A 13,499-nucleotide genomic window follows, 5' to 3' on the forward strand; every position below is an offset into this window, starting at 1 on the left:
AAAAACTTCCCCATGCAAACTAACATCATCTATCGGGCACACCTGCAGCAGGTCATTTACATCTGCAACATCACCCTGCAAGAACAGAGATCACAGAATGACAGCCAGATGATTGATGACTATGATCATTTTAGATAATGGCATTGGCAGGGATACACATTGCTGACAACATCTTTGTGCGTTGTTTTCTCCACATTGTTTTATGTCAGGAGAAACAGTAATCAACATTTTGGTTTACTTTAAAATGCCATTACAAACTTCAGCCAACTTTAGCTAAAACTCAACGGCAGTGATGGGGCAACAGTAAAATTAATAAAACATGGTAAAATAAACTCAAATATTTGGTTTGATGTTACTTGAAGATGACTGGGCCCTATACACTTCCATTGGTTGTGAGCTAGCTGTGGCAAAAACTAGCTGTGGTGGCTGTTAATAATTTTTTGAATCTTTAAAAAAACAAAACATGGAATACAGGTTCTCCTGGCATATAAGCCACTTTCAGGCTGAGGAACCATCTAACATTAGGTTGTAAAATACTGACTGTTGTGAAGGGTCATGCCACTCCTACAGTCTTCTAATTGTCTCCAATTATCCTGGGTTACACCTCTTTCCTTCACACCTGTTTCCATTCCCAAATCACCTCTCCTCTGCCTTTTTCACCTCTTTCTGTTTCCTCCTTACACACTAGAATAGTTTGCATGGTGATGTCACGGCGTGGCCCCATCTGTCCTCCCATTGGGCATAATACACTGCTCAAAAAAATAAAGGGAACACTTAAACAACACAATGTAACTCCAAGTCAATCACACTTCTGTGAAATCAAACTGTCCACTTAGGAAGCAACACTGATTGACAATAAATTTCACATGCTGTTGTGCAAATGGAATAGACAAAAGGTGGAAATTATAGGCAATTAGCAAGACACCCCCAAAAAAGGAGTGATTCTGCAGGTGGTGACCACAGACCACTTCTCAGTTCCTATGCTTCCTGGCTGATGTTTTGGTCACTTTTGAATGCTGGCAGTGCTCTCACTCTAGTGGTAGCATGAGACGGAGTCTACAACCCACACGAGTGGCTCAGGTAGTGCAGTTCATCCAGGATGGCACATCAATGCGAGCTGTGGCAAAAAGGTTTGCTGTGTCTGTCAGCGTAGTGTCCAGAGCATGGAGGCGCTACCAGGAGACAGGCCAGTACATCAGGAGACGTGGAGGAGGCCGTAGGAGGGCAACAACCCAGCAGCAGGACCGCTACCTCAGCCTTTGTGCAAGGAGGTGCACTGCCAGAGCCCTGCAAATGACCTCCAGCAGGCCACAAATGTGCATGTGTCAGCATATGGTCTCACAAGGGGTCTGAGGATCTCATCTCGGTACCTATTGGCAGTCAGACTACCTCTGACTACTCGCTACTTGCAATATAGCCTAACAAGTTGTTATATTTAAGCAATAAATCATGAGGGGTTTTGGTACAGTATATGGCCAATATACCATGGCTAAGGGCTGTTCTTACGCATGATGCAATGTGGAGTGCCTGGATACAGCCCTTAGTGTTGGTATATTGGCAATATACCACAAAACACCTGAGGTGCCTTATTGCTATTATAAACTGGTTACAAATTAAACTAGAGCAGTAAAAGCAATGTTTTATCATACCCGTGGTGTCAGCCAATCAGCATTCAGGGCTTGAACCACCCAGTTTATAATGGCTTTTATAAACTGGGTGGTTTATATATTTTTTTAAATCTTGGAATTTGGGGAAAGTTACACCAGCATTTTGCAACCCTACGTGCAGGCTTGATGTGGACTGAAAAGCTAGGCCTCTAAAGAAGGCCTTATGAGATATGTAACGTATTGTCATAATATATTTATATTTTTTATTTCACCTTTATTTAACAAGGTAAACTAGTTAAGGTAAGCAAAGAAAGTCATGACCTGGCTGTTAACAATGATCTGGAAAGCCTCCTGGGGATTCAGGTCTCCCCATTCAGGATCAGATCTCTTCAGAGCCCTGAGGATGAGGACGTCACAGAACCCGATGGTCGGGATGGATATTATGTATGGCACGATGATGACGGGACTGGAGAATAAACTGGGATCAAGTAACAATGCAGTCCCATTGGCTACTGTGATAGCCCAAACACCAACAGACATAAGAACCCTGTAAGTCAGGCCCTTCCTCACATGTAAAGTGATTGGATGTACCATAGCCTGGAAGCAGTCCAGACACATACAGGTCATGAAGAGAGGTCATCCAGTTGAGCTCAAAGCATTGATGAAATTGAAAGTGCATTCGAACTCCCAGTTGTGCCCAATTAAATAGTTTCACACACCTGGGGGGATGAAAACTAAGAAAACCAAGTCCATGATTGTGAGGTTTAGCATGAAGACGTTGTGGTGGGGTGCCTTTCCTGTTTCTCTGCAACGGCTCCGAAAGGATGACAACACATGCAGTGGACCCAAACAGGAAAGTGACCACACCGAAACAAGCCCAGACTATTATACCGACCATCATGTCATTGCTCCAAGTAAAGTAAGCTAGTTCCCCAGAGTTATTTTAGTTTAAAGTTGACTGTAGCTGTAGCAGTGGAGATTAAATGTTGTTATACCTAAGATATGTATAAATCTGAGAGAATCTAGGAGCAGCAAAATGTGCACATCAATGCTAGTTCTGTATACAACAGATGTTTTTAAATAGGTAAGTGGAACCATAGGGGGATACCTAGTCAGTTGTATAACTGAATGCATTCAACTGAATTGTGTCTTCCGCATTTAACCCAACCCCTCTGAATCAGAGAGGTGCGGGGGGCAGCCATAATCGGCATCCACGTCTTTGGCACCCGGGGAACAGTGGGTTAACTGCCTTGCTCAGGGGCAGAACGACAGATTTTTACCTTGTCTGCTCGGGGATTTGATCCAGCAACCTTTTGGTTACTGGCCCAACGCTTTAAAAACTCCCTAGCTTTGCATATACAAGTTTTATTGTTATGTTTTATTTATTTTTCTTTGCATATGCAAGTGTCACTTCTACAGAGTAAAACTCCACTAGGGTGGCTTGTCAACATGGATTGATTTTGCAAACCAAATAGACACAACCAGGTGCAGAGTCATAAGGTAGAGCAATGGATAACATTTGTTTTAGCAGTACTGGAAACATTTACATTTGGTCCTCCAGCTTCCTGTTCCATGATCTAACTATTACACAATGCACCAAAAGCTGTGTTAAAAACAAACCATGTAATGTCTGGTATTTTTTATTTGTCTAAGGGTAACAGACAGGGATGACAACATTCTTCTCTAATATTCACCATAACCTTCAAGTTGCATTAATCAGAGTGTAATCTCTCATGGACTGACTATGTAACATAAATGGTATCGTAACATATGTCAAAAGACTGTGGGATGCGAAGACTACTGGGCAACAGTTGTTCCAGTTCACAGGTTTTTGGTCACTGGTAACTTGAACAAATTGTGATTTAGATGGTGTTCACTTCTTTCGAAATTCGTAAGGGGACATTTGGCCCATAGACTTTCTCGAAACTTGCAGAGAGAGGAGGTTGGAGCTACCGCCCTACTTCCGCTGCTCGTTCTAGTATCTTTTCTCATGCATCTCCCGTCAGAACAAAATCGAGCATCTGACGCAATTACGCAACATTAACATTTTGGATTTCCGAGATTATATGTTGAGAGCACGACTGAGTTCCTAAAAAAAAGCTTATGTCGCTGATTGGCTGGGCCGGCACTGCATGTGTGTCACACGTGCTGCTAGTGAAACCAGATTAGTCAAACAGTGTTTAAGGCAATGAAATGGCTTTAATGAGAACTTCAATGTGAAGTAACTTAACTGGGCAAAGAAACACTACATCACCAAAAGTATGTGGACACCTGCTTGTTGAACATCTCATTCCAAACTTATGGGCATTAATATAGATTTGGTCCCCACCTTTAATGCTATAACAGCTTCCACTCTTCTGGGAAGTCTTTCCACAAAATGTTGGAACATTGCTGCGGGGACTTGCTTCGATTTAGCCACAAGAGCATTGGTGAGGTCGGCCACTGATGTTGGGTTTTAGGCGATTAGGTAAGTCGGAGTTCCAATTCATCCCAAAGGTGTTTGATGGGTTTGAGGTCAGGGCTCTGTGCAGTCCAGTCAAGTTCTTCCACACCGATCTCGACTAAACATTTCCGTATGGACCTCGCTTTGTCCACGAGGGCATTGTCATGATGAAACAGGACAGGGCCTTCCCCAAACTGTTGCTACAAAGTTGGAAGCACAGAATCATCTAGAATGTCACTGTATGCTGTAGCGTTAAGATTTCCCTTCACTGGAACTTAGGGACCTAGCCCGAAGTATGAAAAACAGCCCCAGACCATTATTCCTCCACCAATCTTTTATTTTTTTAAATTATTTTACCCCTTTTTTCTCCCCAATTTCGTGGTATCCAATTGGTAGTAGTTACAGTCTTGTCTCATCGCTGCAACTCCTGTACGGATTCAGGAGAGGCGAACGTCGAGAGCCATGCGTCCTCCGAAACACAACCTAACCAAGCTGCACTGCTTCTTGACACAATGCACATCCAACCCGGAAGCCAGCCACCAGAGATTCTGGGTTCGAGCCCAGGCTCTGTCGCAGCCGGCCGCGACCGGGAGGCCCATGTGGCGGCGATTGGTGGAGGAATAATGTAAAGCCAAAGTCTGAGCCCGTCCAGTTCCCCTTGATTGCTCACGAGCAGTGCAGCGGTCTAAGGCACTGCATCTCAGTGCAAGAGGCGTCACTACAGTCCCTGGTTCGTATCCAGGCTGTATTACATCCGGCCGTGATTGGGAGTCCCATAGGGCTGCGCACAATTGGCACAGCGTCGTCCGGGTTTGGCCGGGATAGGCCATCATTGTAAATAAAATAAAAATTCTTAAATGACTTGCCTAGTTAAATAAAATAAAATAAGAGATTGCTCAGGTAGACAGTCATGACTAGGCTGTTAACAATGATCGGGAAAGCCTTCTTCAGGGGATGGAGGTCTCCCCCTCCAGGATCAGATCTCTTCATAGCCCTGAGGATGAGGAGGTCACAGAACCCAGACTAAAACTCCCGCATTGGCTGGAGAAGGTGCCCATGTACTCGTGGACCGAGCATGCTCCGTTGAGACCAGCTTCCTGGGTTATCTTTTTAAATTATTTTATTTTCACCTTTATTTAACCAGGTAGGCTAGTTGAGAACAAGTTCTCATTTGCAACTGCAACCTGGCCAAGATAAAGCATAGCAATTCGACACATACAACAACACAGAGTTACACATGGAATAAACAAAACATAGTCAATAATACAGTAGAAAAAATAAAACAAAAAGTCTATATACAGTGAGTGCAAATGAGGTAAGATAAGGGAGTTAAGGCAATAAATAGGCCATGGTGGCGAAGTAATTACAATATAGCAATTAAACACTGGAATGGAAGATGTGCAGAAGATGAATGTGCAAGTAGAGATACTGGGGTGCAAAGGAGCAAGATAAATAAATAAATACAGTATGGGGATGAGGTAGATAGATGGGCTGTTTACAGATGGGCTATGTACAGGTGCAGTGAGCTGTGAGCTGCTCTGACAGCTGGTGCTTAAAGCTAGTGAGGGAGATAAGAGTCTCCAGCTTCAGTGATTTTTGCAGTTCGTTCCAGTCATCAGCAGCAGAGAACTGGAAGGAAAGGCGACCAAAGCAGGAATTGGTTTTGGGGGTGACCAGTGAGATATACCTGCTGGAGTCCGTGCTACGAGTGGGTGCTGCTATGGTGACCAGTGAGCTGAGATAAGGCAGGGCTTTACCTAGCAGAGACTTGTAGATAACCTGTAGCCAGCGGGTTTGGCGACGAGTATGAAGCGAGGGCCAACCAACGAGAGCGTACAGGTCGCAGTGGTGGGTAGTGTATGGGGCTTTGGTGATAAAACGGATGGCACTGTGATAGACTATATCCAGTTTGCTGAGTAGCGTGTTGGAGGCTATTTTGTAAATGACATCGCCGAAGTCGAGGATCGGTAGGATGGTCAGTTTTACGAGGGTATGTTTGGCAGCATGAGTGAAGGATGCTATGTTGCGATATAGGAAGCCGATTCTAGATTTAACTTTGGATTGGAGATGCTTAATGTGAGTCTGGAAGGAGAGTTTACAGTCTAACCAGACACCTAGGTATTTGTAGTTGTCCACGTATTCTAAGTCAGAGCCGTCCAGAGTAGTGATGCTGGACGGGCGCGCAGGTGCGGGCAGTGATCGATTGAATAGCATGCATTTAGTTTTACTTGCATTTAAGAGCAGTTGGAGGCCACGGAAGGAGAGTTGTATGGCATTGAAGCTCGTCTGGAGGTTAGTTAACACAGTGTCCAAAGAAGGGCCAGAAGTATACAGAATGGTGTTGTCTGCGTAGAGGTGGATCAGAGAATCACCAGCAGCAAGAGCGACATCATTGATGTATACAGAGAAAAGAGTCGGCCCAAGAATTGAACCCTGTGGCACCCCCATAGCGACTGCCAGAGGTCCGGACAACAGGCCCTCCGATTTGACACACTGAACTCTATCAGAGAAGTAGTTGGTAAACCAGACGAGGCAATCATTTGAGAAACCAAGGCTGTTGAGGCTGCCAATAAGAATGTGGTGATTGACAGAGTCGAATGCCTTGGCCAGGTTGATGAATACGGCTGCACAGTAATGTCTCTTATCGATGGCGGTTATGATATTGTTTAGGACCTTGAGCGTGGCTGAGGTGCACCCATGACCAGCTCTGAAACCAGATTGCATAGCGGAGAAGGTACGGTGGGATTCGAAATGGTCGGTAATCTATTTGTTAACTTGGCTTTCGAAGACCTTAGAAAGACAGGGTAGGATAGATATAGGTCTGTAGCAGTTTGGGTCTAGAGTGTCACCCCCTTTGAAGAGGGGGATGACCGCGGCAGCTTTCCAATCTTTGGGAACCTCAGACGATACGAGAGGTTGAACAGGCTAGTTATATGGGTTGCAACAATTTCGGCAGATCATTTTAGAGAGAGAGGGTCCAGATTGTCTAACCCGGCTGATTTGTAGGGGTCCAGATTTTGCAGCTCTTTCAGAACATCAGCTATCTGGATTTGGCTGAAGGAGAAATGTTGGGGGCTTGGGCGGGTTGCTGTGGAGGGTGCCGAGCAGTTGACCGGGTTAGGAGTAGCCAGGTGGAAAGCATGGCCAGCCGTAGAGAAATGCTTATTGAAATTCTCAATTATAGTGGATTTATCGGTGGTAACCGTGTTTCCTAGCCTCAGAGCCGTGGGCAGCTGGGAGGAGGTGCTCTTATTCTCCATGGACTTTACAGTGTCCCAGAACTTTTTTGAGTTTGTACTACAGGATGAAAATTTCTGTTTGAAAAAACTAGCCTTAGCTTTCCTAACTGCCTGTGTATATTCGTTCCTAACTTCCCTGAAAAGTTGCATATCACGGGGGCTATTCGATGCTAATGCAGAACGCCACAGGATGTTTTTGTGTTGGTCAAGGGCAGATGCATATTCCCATGAAACTGATCAAATGATTGGTATGCAGATGCAGGTCTGGAGACAGGTCTGGAGTGAACCAAGGACTATATCTATTCCTGGTTAAAAAAAAAATTTAATGGAGCATGCTTGTTTAAGATGGTGAGGAAGGCACTTTTAAAGAATAACCAGGCATCCTCTACTGACGGGATGAGGTCAATGTCATTCCAGGATACCCCGGCCAGGTCGATTAGAAAGGCCTGCTCGCAGAAGTGTTTTAGGGAGCGTTTGACAGTGATGAGGGGTGGTCGGTTGATCGCAGACCCATTACGGATGCAGGCAATGAGGCAGTGATCACTGAGATCTTGATTGAAAACAGCAGAGGTGTATTTGGAGGGCGAGTTAGTTAGGATGATATCTATGAGGGTGCCCGTGTTTACGGATTTGGTGTTGTACCTGGTAGGTTCATTGATCATTTGTGTGAGATTGAGGGCATCAAGCTTAGATTGTAGGATGGCCGGGGTGTAAAGCATGTCCCATGTTGTTTCTGGAAAGGTGAATTTTTAGAAGTAGAAGCTCGAATTGTTTGGGTACAGACTTGGATAGTAATACAGAACTCTGCAGGCTATCTTTGCAGTAGATTGCAACACCGCCCCCTTTGGCAGTTCTATGTTGGCGGAAAATGTTATAGTTAGGGATGGAGATTTCAGGGGTTTTGGTGGTTTTCCTAAGCCAGAATTCAGACACGGCTAAGACATCCGGGTTGGCAGAGTGTGCTAAAGCAGTGAGTAAAACAAACTTAGGGAGTAGGCTTCTAATGTTAACATGCATGAAACCAAGGCTTTTACAGTTACAGAAGTCAACAAATGAGAGCACCTGGGGAGTGGGAGTGGAGCTAGGCACTGAAGGAACTGGATTAACCTCTACATCACCAGAGGAACAGATAAGGGTACAGCTAAAGGCTATACGAACTGGCCGTCTAGCACGTTCGGAACAGAGAGTAAAAGGAGCAGGTTTCTGGGCACGATAACATAGATTCAAGGCATAGTGTACAGACAAAGGTAAGGTAGGATGTGAGTACATTGGAGGTAAACCTAGGCATTGAGTAATGATGAGAGAGATATAGTCTCTAGAGACGTTTAAACCAGGTGATGTCATTGCACATGTAGGAGGTGGAACAACATGGTTGGTTAAGGTGTATTGAGCAGGGCTAGAGCAGTGCTCTACAGTGAAATAAGACAGTAATCACTAACCAGGACAGTAATGGACGAGGCATATTGATATTAGAGAGAGGCATGCGTAGCCACGTGATCATATGGGTCCAGTGAATGGTTGGGCTGGCTGGGGACACGGCGATTCAGACAGTTAGCAGGCCGGGGCTAACAAGCTAGCAGTTAGTAGGCTGGGGCTAACAAGCTAGCAGTTAGCAGACTGGGGCTAGCAAGCTAGCAGTAAGCAGACTGGGGTTAGCAAGCAAGCAGTTAGCAGACCGGGGCTAGCAAGCTAGCAGTTAGCAGACCGGGGCTAGCAAGCTAGCGGTTAGCAGACCGAGGCTGGCAAGTTAGCAGAAGGGCCTTTGGGGGACGTTGCGATGGAGGAAAGTCTGTTTTTGCCTTCTCGTGCGGTGACGTCGACAGACAAGTCGTGGATTTGTAGGGTTCCAAGTAACTCTAGATAGCTAGCAGGCCGTGGTTAGCAGAATGGGCCTTCAGCGGACGTCGCGCGTGAGGGGCCTGTTGGAATCCTCGGGCAGATTATGTCGGTATTCCTGTCGTAGAGGATCGGTGGGGTTCCGTGCCCCATACCGGCAGTAGAATGGGTCCGGATATTGTAGCCCAGGAGTGGGCTTCGGTGGTAGCCCAGGAGCCCTAGCTGGGCTAGCTTCAGGCTAATTGGTGCTTGCTCCGGGATGGAAACGCTAGCCAGGAGTAGTCACCCGGGATTGCACTTAGCTAGTTGCGAAAATCCAGATGAAAAGGTTCAGAGTTTGCGGTAGGAATCTGGGGATATGGAGAGAAAAATAGGTCCGCTATGCTCTGGTTTAAGTCACGTTGTACGAACTGGCGAGAGCTTTCTGAGCTTAAGGTTAGCTGATGACGCTAGCAGTGGTTTGTTGACTGATAGCTGGTAGTTAGTTAGCTGGCTAGCTTCAGTTGATGGATTCCAGATCTGAAGTAAATAGAAATACTTTAGAAGAAAAAAAACAGATCCACGCCACATTGGGTGAGGCGGGTTGCAGGAGAGTATTTAGAAGTTGAGGTTTAGGAAAATATTTTGAAAAGATATGCGAAGAAAAAGATATATACAAGGGACACGACAGGACAAAGACGTCTGATTGCTACGCCATCTTGGAAAACATATGTAGCCTTTATAAGAATTCTACAAGACCATTAGGGCCACCATCTGGCCAACAGGTGACATTTTGTGAAATAGAAAAGCTCCCAAGCTAACTCCGAGGTCAAAACAAACAAATAGTGACATCAGAAATTCAAAGAATTTTTTCCCAAATAATTTTTTTCTACTTACAATCATCTTATCAAGGCAAAAGCCAACGTGTAAACTCCAATGATGCTGACCACCCCTTGAGACCATTCTATTGACCGAGTTCGGGAAACCCTGCTCTAGACCACTGATTGGCCAGGTCATCCTCCTCATGGAGATGACATCATGTTCTATGAGGAAATAGCAAGCCTTTTTTGAAATGGTCTGTTTGAGATACAAGTTTGAGGTGGGGTTTTGATGTATTTTTTCTCCAATTTATGCTTTGGCCACAAATACAAGTATAGGACTAGTCAACAACATTTTTGGGATATGAGTAGACAGAATATGAACTTTTAAAAGTGAGATTTTCACTGGACCATTGCTTAACATGCTGACCAGACCACCAGCAATGCGTGTGTGAGCGTTGCAAAATACATTTACACATACATATTATTCACTCATTTCATCCAAACTGCTCACGGCCTCTGCATAGCCAGGCGCTAAAATAGAACTTGGTTCTATTTTAGATGCTTGGTGCGCTGCAAGTCCCACCTCTCCCATCTACTCATTGTTTTTTACAAGCATATACCTACTTCGGTGAAAACGAACAAGGTCCACACTCCAGTCCAGTTGGTGGTGGTAATGCACCTTAAAGTTGGTTGCCAACTGCCATATAAAATCCACCGAAGAACAAGAATGAACGAGGAGAGATTAATCAAAGAAAATAAACTAGGTTTCACCTTTTATCTGTGGATTAATTGTCAGAGTATAGAACGCACAATTTTGTGTGACTCAAAATGGGTCAAAATTCTACGAAGAAAAGTAAAAAAGTACCATATGCATATCAGGCAAAATAACAACCCATGTTTATCTCCCAGGACAAATTAGCTAGCTAAATGTCCATGAATGTTTTATATGTGTACAAATACAAACATGTCATGCAACAATTTCAAAGATTTGACTGAGTTACAGTTCATATAAGGAAATCAGTCAATTGAAATAAATTCATTAGGCCCTAATCTATGAATTTCACATCACTGGGAATTCAGATATGCATCTGTTGGTCACAGTTAACTTTTTTTTTAAATGGTAGGGGCGTGGATCAGAAAACCCGTCTGTATCTGGTGTAACCACCATTTGCCTCATGCAGCGCGACACATCTCCTTCCCTCAGTTGATCAGGTTGCAGTCTTTGAAACGTTCTCCCACTCCTCTTCAATGGGTATGAAGTTGCTGGATATTGGCGGGAAATGGAACACACTGTCATACACGTCGATCGAGAGCATCCCAAACATATGTCTGTTGAGTATGCAGGCCATGGAAAAACTTGGACATTTTCATCTTCCAGGAATTGTGTACAGATCCCTGCAACATTTGATTTATTTTATTTTTTATATAACCTTTATTTAACTAGGCAAGTCAATTAAGAACAACTTCTTATTTACAATGACGGCCTACCAAAAGGCAAAAGGCCTCCTGCGGGGACGGGGGCTGGGATAAATAAATCAAATATAAATATAGGACAAAACACACATCACGACAAGAGAGACAACACAACACTACATAAAGAGAGACCCAAGACAACAACATAGCAAGGCAGCAACACATGACAACACAGCATGGTAGAAACACAACATGACAACAACATGGTAGCAACACAACATGGTAGCAGCACAAAACATGATACAAACATTATTGGGCACAGACAACAGCACAAAGGGCAAGAAGGTAGAGGCAACAATAAATCAAGCAAAGCAGCCACAACTGTCAGAAGAGATTGAGATAAAACTGTCCAGTTTGAGTGTTTGTTGCAGCTCGTTCCAGTCGCTAGCTGCAGCGAAAAGACAAGTGACCCAGGGATGTGTGTGCTTTGGGGACCTTTAACAGAATGTGACTGGCAGAACGGGTGTTGTATGTGGAGGATGAGGGCTGCAGTAGATATCTCAGATAAGGGGGAGTGAGACCTAAGAGGGTTTTATAAATAAGCATCAACCAGTGGGTCTTGCGATGGGTATATAGCGATGACCAGTTTACAGAAGAGTACAGAGTGCGGTGATGTGTCCTATAAGGAGCATTGGTGGCAAATCTGATGGCCGAATGACAAAGAGCATATAGCCGCTCGAGAGCACCCTTACCTGCCGATCTATAAATTACGTCTCCGTATTCTAGCATGGGTAGGATGGTCATCTGAATCAGGTTTAGTTTGGCAGCTGGGGTGAAAGAGGAGCGATTACGATAGAGGAAACCAAGTCTAGATTTAACTTTAACCTGCAGCTTTGATATGTGCTAAGAGAAGGACAGTGTTCCATCTAGCCATACTCCCAAGTACTCTTAACCCTTAGACGTAGTAATCACACCTGTGGGGAGAGGGGCATTCTTCTTACCAAACCACATGACCTTTGTTTTAGAGGTGATCAGAACAAGGTTAAGGGTAGAGAAAGCTTGTTGGACATTAATAAAGTTTTGTTGTAGAGCATTTAACACAAAATCACAAAAAAAATCACAAAATCACAAAAAAAATCACAAACATTTTTTGGGGTCAAGTTTCAGGAGCTCCTTTAGCACCTCGGACTCAACGATTGCCTGCAGGGAGAAAATTTGTATCGGGGCAGGGGAAAAAGAGGGAGCAGTATCGGGATAGTTGCATTAGAAGGGGTGGGAGATGAGGAAATGGTAGACGAGCAAGGAGGCATGGCTGAGTCAAATAGGAATCCTGACTTAATGAAGTGTGATTAAAGAGCTCAGCCATGTGCTTCTTGTCAGTAACAACCACATCATCAACATCGGCAGCTGTGAGGAGGAGGGTTTATTCTCCAGGTCTTTAACCGTTTTCCAGAACTTCTTGGGGTTAGACCCACAGAGAGAGAACTGCTCCTTAAAGTAACTAACTTTGGCCTTCCGGATAGCCTGAGTGCAATTATTTCTCATTTGCCTGAACGAGAGACAGTCAGCCTGAGTCTGTGTGTGCCGAGCCTTTCGCCAAATGCGATTCTTGAGGTGGAGTAACTTTGCAAGATCACGGTCGAACCAGGGGTTGAACCTGTTTTTAATTCAAATTTTCTTTATGGGGGCGTGTTCGTTAACAATACCACTGAAAATATCAAAAAAGAAGGTCCAAGCTTCTTTGACAGAGGGGATCAAGCTGCATACCACCCATACCATTTTACAGAGGCCAGTTCATGAAGGAAGGCTTGCTCATTAAATTTTTTTGCAAGTGTCTAAGACAAACTGGACACGTTGTTTCACTTAGCAGCCATTACGAACACAGGCTGTAAAACAGTGATCACTAAGGTCATCCCAGAAAAGGACAATAGCACCCAGCAACAGTCTACAAAGAGCTATTTGAACGTTTAATACCAGCAAATACAATTGTTTGGGGACAGACTTGGTGGAGACAACTGAGCACTGAAGGTGATCCTTGGTAAAGATTGCCACTCCCCCACCTTTGGAAAATCTGTCTTGTCGAACAAGGTTATAACCAGAAAGGTTAACATCAGTATTCAAAACACTCTTCCTTAACCACGTCTTAGTAATGACCAACACA

This window comes from Salvelinus namaycush, chromosome 4, assembly GCF_016432855.1.
Source record: "Salvelinus namaycush isolate Seneca chromosome 4, SaNama_1.0, whole genome shotgun sequence".
Classification (NCBI taxonomy): Eukaryota; Metazoa; Chordata; class Actinopteri; order Salmoniformes; family Salmonidae; genus Salvelinus; species Salvelinus namaycush.